The sequence below is a fragment of the Hordeum vulgare genome, chromosome 4H (assembly GCF_904849725.1).
Source record: "Hordeum vulgare subsp. vulgare chromosome 4H, MorexV3_pseudomolecules_assembly, whole genome shotgun sequence".
Taxonomy (NCBI): domain Eukaryota; kingdom Viridiplantae; phylum Streptophyta; class Magnoliopsida; order Poales; family Poaceae; genus Hordeum; species Hordeum vulgare.
The window spans coordinates 492,332,172-492,342,123 of NC_058521.1; the positions used below are offsets into that span (position 1 = coordinate 492,332,172).

At 43.4% G+C, this 9,952-nt stretch overlaps 1 pseudogene; it reads left to right on the plus strand.

The window, feature by feature from the left end:
* Positions 1 to 410: 410 nt before the first annotated feature.
* LOC123450155 lies at positions 411 to 956 on the plus strand (annotated as a pseudogene).
* The last annotated feature ends 8,996 nt before the right edge of the window (positions 957 to 9,952 follow it).

Genomic DNA, 9,952 nt, shown 5'->3' on the forward strand with positions numbered 1-9,952 from the left:
ATGTTGTGATAAATTGCAATTGCTTCAATGACTAAAGGATATCGGTTATTGATTCTCGGTAAGATTCTTGATCCATGCTTTACTTTGTGAAGGAATTGTCACTTTAGCATGAGAGATTATATGTTGGTATTGCTGTTCTGATCATGGTCATGATGCCTGCATTTTCGTATCTTGTTTTGTCGACACCTCTCTCCCTAAACATGTGGACATATTTATTGAGCTAGGCTTTCGCTTGAGGACAAGCGAGGTCTAAGCTTGGGGGAGTTGATACGTCCATTTTGCATCATGCTTTCATGTTGATATTTATTGCTTTTTGGGCTGTTATTTCACTTCACGGTACAATACTTATGCCTTTTCTCTCTTATTTTGCAAGGTTTACATGAAGAGGGAGAATGCCGACAGCTGGAATTCTGGCCTGGAAAGGAAGCAAGTTTGAGATGCCTATTCTGCGCAACTCCAAAAGCCGTGAAAATCAACGTGGATTTTTTTGGGAATATATAAAAAATACTGGGCGGAAGAAGTACCAGAGGGGCGCCACCTGGAGGCCATAAGCCTGCCAGGCCCGACCTATCCCCCTAGTCGGGGCTGGAAGGCTTGTGGGGCCCCTGTTGACCCTCTAGCGCTCATCTTTGGCTATATGAAGGGTTTCGTCCGGGAAAAAAAATCAGAAGGGAGCTTTTTCGTGGATTCGCCACCACCATGAGGCTAAACTTGAGCAAAATCAACCTAGAGCTTTGGCAGGACGATCCTGCCGGGGAAACTTCCCTCCCGGAGGGGGAAATCGTCGCCATCGTCATCACCAACACTCCTCTCATCGCAGGGGACTCGTCACCATCAACATCTTCATCAGCACCATCTCATCTCCAAACCCTAGTTCATCACTTGTAACCAATCTCCGTCTCACGACTCCGATTGGTACTTGTAAGGTTGCTAGTAGTGTTAATTACTCCTTGTAGTTGATGCTAGTTGGATTATTTGGTGGAAGAGTTTATGTTCAGATCCTTGATGCTACTCATTATCTCTCTGGTCATGAATATGATTATGCTTTGTGAGTAGTTACTTTTGTTCCTGAGGACATGGGATAAGTCATGCTAATAGTAGTCATGTGAATTTGGTATTCGTTCGATATTTTGATGTGTTGTATGTTGTTTTTCCTCTAATGGTGTTATGTGAACGTCGAATACATAACACTTCACCATTATTTGGGCCTAGAGGAAGGCATTGGGAAGTAGTAAGTAGATGATGGGTTGGTAGAGTGACAGAAGCTTAAACCCTAGTTTATGCGTTGCTTCGTAAGGGGCTGATTTGGATCTACTAGTTTAATGCTATGGTTAGACTTTGTCTTAATTCTTCTTTCGTAGTTGCGGATGCTTGCGAGAGGGGTTAATTATAAGTGGGATGCTTGTCCAAGTAAGGGCAGTAACCAAGCGCCGGTCCACCCACATATCAAACTATCAAAGTAACGAATGCGAATCATATGAACATGATGAAAACTAGCATGACAGAAATTCCCTGTGTCCTCGGGAGCGTTTTTCCTCCTATAAGACTTTATCCAGGCTTGTCCTTTGCTACAAAAGGGATTGGGCCACTTTTCTGCACCGTTGCTACTTTTGTTACTTGTTACTTGCTTCGAATCATCTCACCATACAATCACTTGTTACCGATAATTTCAGTGCTTGCACATATTACCTTGCCGAAAACCACTTGTCAGATCCTTCTGCTCCTCATTGGGTTCGACACTCTTAGTTATCGAAAGGACTACGATTGATCCCCTATACTTGTGGGTCATCACAGCCTCACCACTTAACCATACCTCACTCATTAAGCTTTGCTAGTCTTGATACCTTTGGAAATGAGATTGTCGAGTCCTTGTGGCTCACAGGTTATTATATCAATAGTTGCAGGTATAGGTAAAGCGATACTTCGACGTTATCACGATGATTATTCTATTTGGAGTTTCTTGTTCTTCTTCTTCGATCATAGGATGGGTTCCAGGCCGTAAGCCTGGGATAGCAAGGATGGACGTCGTTTTTATCGTTTGATTTCGTCCGTAGTCACACCTTGCTCTTTTATCTCGATATTAAAAGTATGTTTGTATTAAGATGATCATTTTTAGTTTGTGGCGAGTGTATGCCAATTCCATATACTCATCTCTTACTTACATGTATTTCTAATGATATCCATTCTGGCAAAACGACGAGATGCGCTTCTATCCTTGTCGGGGCCCTCATGCCAAAATAAGGATAGGATCGCATCTTGAGCATTACAAGTTGGTATCAGAGTCGTACTGACCTAGGAGCCCCCTTGATTGATCGAACTTCGTCGAGTCAAGTCTAGTAAAAATTATTTTGTGTCTAGTTGTATCTTGGAGAGTAGGATTGTTTTTACTCCTCTTATATGCTGTGGTGAGGTATCTTGAGGTAGCAATTTTAATTCTACCGATTTCTAACTCAAAAAATGTAGGATCACACGGGTATTTTGGAGCCTCTATGATGTCGATGTGATGGAATTCTGTACTTGCTGCATCCGGTTTCTAAGGAGTAGAGCTCCAAGGGGTATTCAACACATCGCTATCATTTAGCTTCCTTAGTATCTCAGGAAACCGACATCAAAATGCTTCAATACTTTGCTTGGTGGCAACTAGTGTCGTGACTTTTCTGTTGGGGAACGTTGCATGGGAAACAAAAGTTTTCCTACGCACACGAAGACCTATCATGGTGATGTCCATCTACGAGAGGAGATTTGGATCTACGTACCCTTGTAGATCGCACAACATGAAGCGTTAAGAAACACGGTTGATGTAGTGGAATGTCTTCGCGTCCCTCGATCCGCCCCACGAACCGTTCCACGAACCGTCCCGCGATCCGTCCCACGATCCGTTCGGATCTAGTTTCGAACGGGCGGCACCTCCGTGTTCAGCACACGTACATCTCGATGATGATCTCGGCCTTCTTGATCCAACAAGCAAGATGGAGAAATAGATGAGTTCTCCGACAGCGTGACGATGCTCTAGTGATGGTGATGATCTACTCGTGCAGGGCTCCGCCCGAGCTCGAAAAAAATCCGATCTAGAGGTGGAACTATGTGGTTTAGGGTTGAGTTGCACGTGGAAAAAGTTGTCTCAAATCATCCCTAAATCACCACTATATATAGGAGGGAGGGGGAGGAGGCTTGCCTTGAGGGCGAAGCCCTCAAGGGTGCGCCGGCCAGGGAGGAGAGGAGGAATCCTACTCCAATTAGGATTGGAAAGTGGAGTCCTTCTCTTCCTTCCCACCTCCCCTTTTTTCTTTGGTTTTCTTCTCTTGGCGCCAAGGCCCTCTTTGGCTATCCCATCAGCCCACTAAGGGCTGGTGCGCCACCCCTAAGGCCATTGGGCATCCCCCGGGTGGGTTGCCCCCCTCCCAGTGAACTTCCGGAACCCATTCGTCACTCCAAGTACAATGCCGGTAATGCCCGAAAACCTTCCGGTAACCAAATGAAAATATCCTATATATCAATCTTCGTTTACGGACCATTCCGGAAACCCTCGTGACGACCGTGATCTCATCCTGGACTCTGAACAACATTCGGTAACCACACATACAACTCAACTATACTAAAACATCATCGAACCTTAAGTGTGCAGACCCTGCGGGTTCGAGAACTATGTAAACATGCCCCGAGGAACTCCTCGGTCAATATCCAATAGCGGGACCTGGATGCCCATATTGGATCCGACATATTCTCCGAAGATCTTATCGGTTGAACCTCAATGTGAAGGATTCATATAATCCCGTATGTTATTCCCTTTGTCCTTCGGTATGTTACTTGCCCGAGATTCGATCGTCGGTATCTGCATACCTATTTCAATCTCGTTACCGGCAAGTCTCTTTACTCGTTCCATAATACAAGATCCCGTGACTTACACTTAGTCACATTGCTTGCAAGGCTTGTGTGTGATGTTGTATTACCGAGTGGGCCCCGAGATACCTCTCCGTCACACGGAGTGACAAATCCCACTCTTGATCCATACTAACTCAACGGACACCTTCAGAGATACCCGTAGAGCACCTTTATAGTCACCCAGTTACGTTGCGACATTTGATGCACACAAGGTATTCCTCCGGTGCCCTTGAGTTATATGATCTCATGGTCATAGGAACAAATACTTGACACGCAGAAAACAATAGCAATAAAACGACACGATCAATATGCTACGTTCATAGTTTGGGTCTTGTCCATCACATGATTCTCCTAATGATGTGATCCCGTTATCAAGTGACAACACTTGTCTATGGTTAGGAAACCTTGACCATCTTTGATCAACGAGCTAGTCAACTAGAGGCTTACTAGGGATACTAGTGACGTAACACTTTACGACAAACTCTTTAACCACCTCCATAATCGAGAAAAATTCCTTAGTCCATTAGTTACTAAGGATAACTTTGACCGCTGTTTTAGTGATTCAATCCTGGATCATTCTTTGTACCCCTTGATAGACTAATGGCAAGGCATACATCAGGTGCGGTACACAGCATGACATACTTTAGAGTCTATGGCTAAGGCATAGGGACAGCCTTCGTCCTTTATCTTTCTTCTGTCATGGTCGGGCTTTTGAGTCTTACTCAAATTTACACCTTACAACACAACCTAGAACTCCTTCTTTGCTGATCTATTTTGAACTCCTTCAAAAACTTGTCAAGGCATGCATTTCATTTGATAGTTCTGTTTAGCATTTTGATTTATCTCCATAGATCTTGATGCTCATTGTTCAAGTAGCTCTTTCCAGGTCTTCCTTTGAAAAAACCCTTTCAAACAACCTTTATGCTTTACATAAATTCTACCTTACTTCCGATCAACAATATGTCAACCACATATAATTATCAGAAATTCTATAGTGCTCCCACTCACTTCTTTGGAAATACAAGTTTCTCATAAACCTTGTACAAACCCAAAAGCTTTGATCATCTCATCAAAGCGTACATTCCAACTCCGGGATGCTTGCACCAGTCCATAGAAGGATCGCTGGAGCTTGCATACTTGTTAGTATCTTTAGGATCGACAAAACCTTTTGGTTGTATCTGATGACCCACAAGTATAGGGGATCAATCATAGTCTTTTCGATAAGTAAGAGTGTCGAACCAAAAGAGGAGCAGAAGGATCTGACAAGTGGTTTTCAGCAAGGTAAAATATGCACGCACTGAAATTGTCGGTAACAAGTGATTGTGTGGTGAGATGATTCGTAGCAAGCAACAAGTAACAAAAGTAGCAATGGTGCAGCAAAGTGGCCCAATCCCTTTTGTAGCAAGGGACAAGACTGGACAAAGTCTTATAGGAGGAAAAATGCTCCCAAGGACACACGAGAATTTCTGTCATGCAAGTTTCATCATGTTCCTATGATTCGCGTTCTTTACTTTGATAGTTTGATATGTGGGTGGACCGGCGCTTGAGTACTGCCGTTACTTGGACAAGCATCCCACTTATGATTAACCCCTCTCGCAAGCATCCACAACTATGAAAGAAGAACTAAGACAAAGTCTAACCATAACATTAAACTAGTGGATCCAAATGAGCCCCTTACGAAGCAACGCATAAACTAGGGTTTAAGCTTCTGTCACTGTAGCAACCCATCAACTACTTACTACTTCCCAATGCCTTCCTCTAGGCTCAAATAATGGTGAAGTGTTATCTAGTCGACGTTCACATAACACCAATAGAGGAAAAACAACATACAACATATCAAATTACCGAACGAATACCAAATCCACATGACTACTATTAGCATGACTTATCCCATGTCCCCAGGAACAAAAGTAACTACTCACAAAGCATAATCATATTCATGACCAGAGAGGTAATGAGTAGCATCAAGGATCTGAACATAAACTCTTCCACAAAATAATCCAACTAGTATCAACTACAAAGAGTAATCAACACTACTAGCAACCTTACAAGTACCAATCGGAGTCGCAAGACGGAGATTGGTTACAAGTGATGAACTAGGGTTTGGAGATGAGATGGTGCTGGTGAAGATGTTGATGGTGACGAGTCCCCTTCGATGAGAGGACTATTGGTGGTGACGATGGCGACGATTTCCCCCTCTGGAAGGGAAGTTTCCCCGGCAGGATCGTCCTGCCGGAGCACTAGATTGGTTCTGCTCAAGTTCCGCCTCTTGGCGGCGGCGAAACCACGAAAAATCTCCTCTCTCATTTTTTCCTGGACGAAACCCTCCATATAGCAAAAGAGGGGGGCAAGTGGGCCAGTAGGGTGCCCACAAGCCCCCATGGCGCGGCCTAGGGGGGGGTGGCCGCGCCGTGCAGGCTTGTGGCCATCCCCTGGCGCCCCTCTGGCACTTCTTCGGCCCAGTATTTTTGATAAATCGGGAAAAAAATCCTCGTTGATTTTTACGGCGTTTGGAGTTGCGCAGAATAGTTTAAATCTATACTCATACTCATAGTTTTGGTTCTACAGGTCATAGATCTGGGCCGGAGTTGATCAATCCTATCATAGAGCCTGGAGAGGTGCTTCCCAATGTCATTGGCATCAATCATGTGCTTGTTGGTGAACTCCGGGATCATCATGTAGTTGGCGTTGAGTCCAGGCTCCACCATCCCTTGGCACTTGAAGACTTGTTGCTCCACTGCTTCGAGCCTCGTCTACACATTTCCGGTCTTCTTAGGCCCTCAACAACACGGATGTGCAACATCCCCTCACGCATCTTGATAGATTGAGGGTGTTGCAGCACTCCCGTGAGGTAGGGATTGATGACCTTCTCGAAGATCTTGTCCTTCGGAGATTTTGGGGAAGTCATAGCGATCTAGATCTGCAACAGAAACATGCTCGAAACAAAAAACAGAGGAAATCTGCGTGATTCATGGGTTAGACCAAACGGGAGTATATATAATGATTTTTTTCAGACTAGAAGGAGTGCCCTGCACGAAAACGGAGTCGAGGAGGCGCACGAGTAGGCCACAAGCCCTCACGGCGTGGCCAGGGGGTGGGCTCGCACCGTGCAGGCTTGTCGCCTCCTCGCGCACTTTCCGGACTACCAATTTTTGTATTTTTTCAAATATTCCAAAACGGAGAAAATTTCCTACTGGAAAATTTTTGGACTCTGTTTTCTTACTGAATCACATACCTCTTCGTTTTCGGAGTCTGAAATAGGCTGATAAACATCCCTTAGATATTCCTCCGGAGTTACGGTATTGATGATATTGCTTTCAACATTTATGGGAGTACCTGAGATATAATGCTTGATTCTCTGCCCATTTACAACTCTCGGACAATTACCTTCCGTGTTGTTGATCTTGATAGCACCTGAACGATATACTTCCTCAACAACATAGGGACCTTCCCATTTAGATAGAAGCTTGCATGCAAAGAATCTTAAATGAGAATTATATAGCAAGACATAATCACCTACATTGAACTCACGCTTTTGTATCCTCTTATCATGCCACGTTTTAACCTTCTCTTTGAACAGCTTGGCATTCTCATATGCCTGAGTTCTCCACTCATCAAGCGAGCTAATATCAAATAACCTCTTCTCACCGGCAAGTTTGAAATCAAAGTTGAGCTCTTTGATTGCCCAATAAGCTTTATGCTCTAGCTCAAGAGGCAAGTGACATGCTTTACCGTACACCATTTTGTACAGAGACATGCCCATGGGATTCTTATAGGCAGTTCTATAAGCCCACAGTGCATCATCGAGCTTCTTAGACCAATTCTTTCTAGACCTGTTGACAGTCTTTTGCAGAATTAGTTTAATCTCTCTGTTGCTTAGCTCTACTTGACCACTGGACTGAGGGTGGTACGGAGACGCAACTCTATGGTTGACATCGTACTTAGCAAGCGTTTTACGGAAAGCACCATGAATGAAGTGTGAACCACCGTCAGTCATTAGATATCTAGGGAAGATAACTTCTTTCAGCATCTTGATAGAGGTGTTGTGATCAGAACTACTAGTGGGGATAGCTTCTACCCACTTAGTGACGTAATCAACAACAACTAAGATGTGAGTATACCCATTGGATTTTGGAAAAGGTCCCATATAATCAAAGCCCCAAACATCAAATGGTTCAATGACAAGTGAATTGTTCATAAGCATTTCCTGACGTTTGCTAATATTACCTATTCTTTGACATTCGTCACACGACAAGACAAACTGACGGGCATCCTTGAAGAGAGTGGGCCAATAGAAACCTGATTGCAATACCTTGTGTACATTTCTATCTCCCGCATGGTGTCCTCCGTAGGCCTCGGAGTGACACTTCTGTAGGATCTGTCCCTGTTCATGTTAAGGTACACAACATCTAATAACACCATCTATTCCTTCCTTATAAAGGTGAGGATCATCCCAAAAGTAATGTCTTAAGTCAAAGAAGAATTTCTTCTTTTGCTGGTACGTGAAACTAGGTGGTATGTATTTGACAACGATATAGTTTGCATAATCAGCATACCATGATGCACTACATGAAGCATTGATGACATTCAATTGCTCATCGGGAAAGCTATCATCAATAGGTTGTGGGTCATCAAGAATGTTCTCCAACCTAGACAAGTTATCTGCTACTGGGTTATCTGCACCCTTTTTGTCGACAACGTGCAAATCAAATTCTTGTTGCAAGAGAACCCATCTGATAAGTCTAGGTTTAGCGTCCTTATTCTCCATGAGGTACTTAATAGCAGCATGATCAGTGTGAATAGTGACTTTGGAATCAACTATGTAAGACCTGAACTTTTCACATCCAAACACGACTGCTAAAAATTCCTTCTCCGTAGTAGCATAGTTTCTCTGGGCACTGTCTAGAGTTTTACTAGTGTAGTGAATAACATTCAACTTCTTATCAACTCTTTGCCCTAGAACAGCACCAACAGCATAATCACTAGCATCACACATGATCTCAAAAGGTAGGTTCCAATCAGGTGGTTGAACAATAGGTGCAGTTATCAAAGCCCTCTTAAGTATTTCGAAGGCTTTCTCACAATCATCGTCAAAGACAAAAGGAATATCCTTTTGCAAGAGATTGGTAAGGGGCCTGGAAATCTCAGAGAAGTCTTTAATGAACCTTCTATAGAAACCAGCATGACCAAGGAAACTTCTTATACCTTTGATTTCTGTGGGGTATGGCATTTTCTCGATTACACCAACCTCAGCCTTATCGACTTCAATACCTCTTTCAGAAACTTTATGTCCTAAGACGATGCCTTCATTAACCATAAAGTGGCACTTCTCCCAATTCAAGACAAGATTTGTGTCTTTACATCTCTGTAGGACTTGATCAAGGTTGCTGAGGCAATCATCAAAGGAAGAGCCATAAAAGGAAAAGTCATCCATGAAAACCTTGACAATCTTTTCACAAAAGTCAGAGAATATAGCCATCGTACATCTTTGAAAGGTGGCAGGTGCATTACATAAGCCAAAATGCGTACGTCTATAAGCAAAGGTACCGAAAGGGCAGGTGAAAGTGGTTTTCTCCTGATCAGATTGTGCAACTGGTATTTGGGTGAAACTAGAATAACCGTCTAGAAAGCAGAAGTGTGTGTGTTTAGACAACCTTTCTAGCATTTGGTCGACAAAAGGAAGAAGGTAATGATCTTTCCTAGTGGCTTTATTCAGTTTCCTGAAATCGATCACCATCCTATAGCCAGTAATAATCCTCTGTGGGATCAATTCATCCTTATCATTAGGGAAAATGGTAATGCGTCCCTTCTTAGGGACGAAATGCACCGGACTCACCCAATCACAGTGAGCAACAGGATAGATAATACCCGCTTCCAGTAGCTTTAGTATTTCTTTTCTTACTACTTCTTTCATCTTAGGATTCAATCTCCTTTGATGATCATCAACTGGTTTGAAATCAGGATCAGTTTTAATCTTGTGCTCGCATAGAGTGGGACTAATGCCCTTAAGATCATCAAGAGTATATCCGATAGCAGCACAGTGCTTCCTCAGAGTTTTAAGTAACTTATT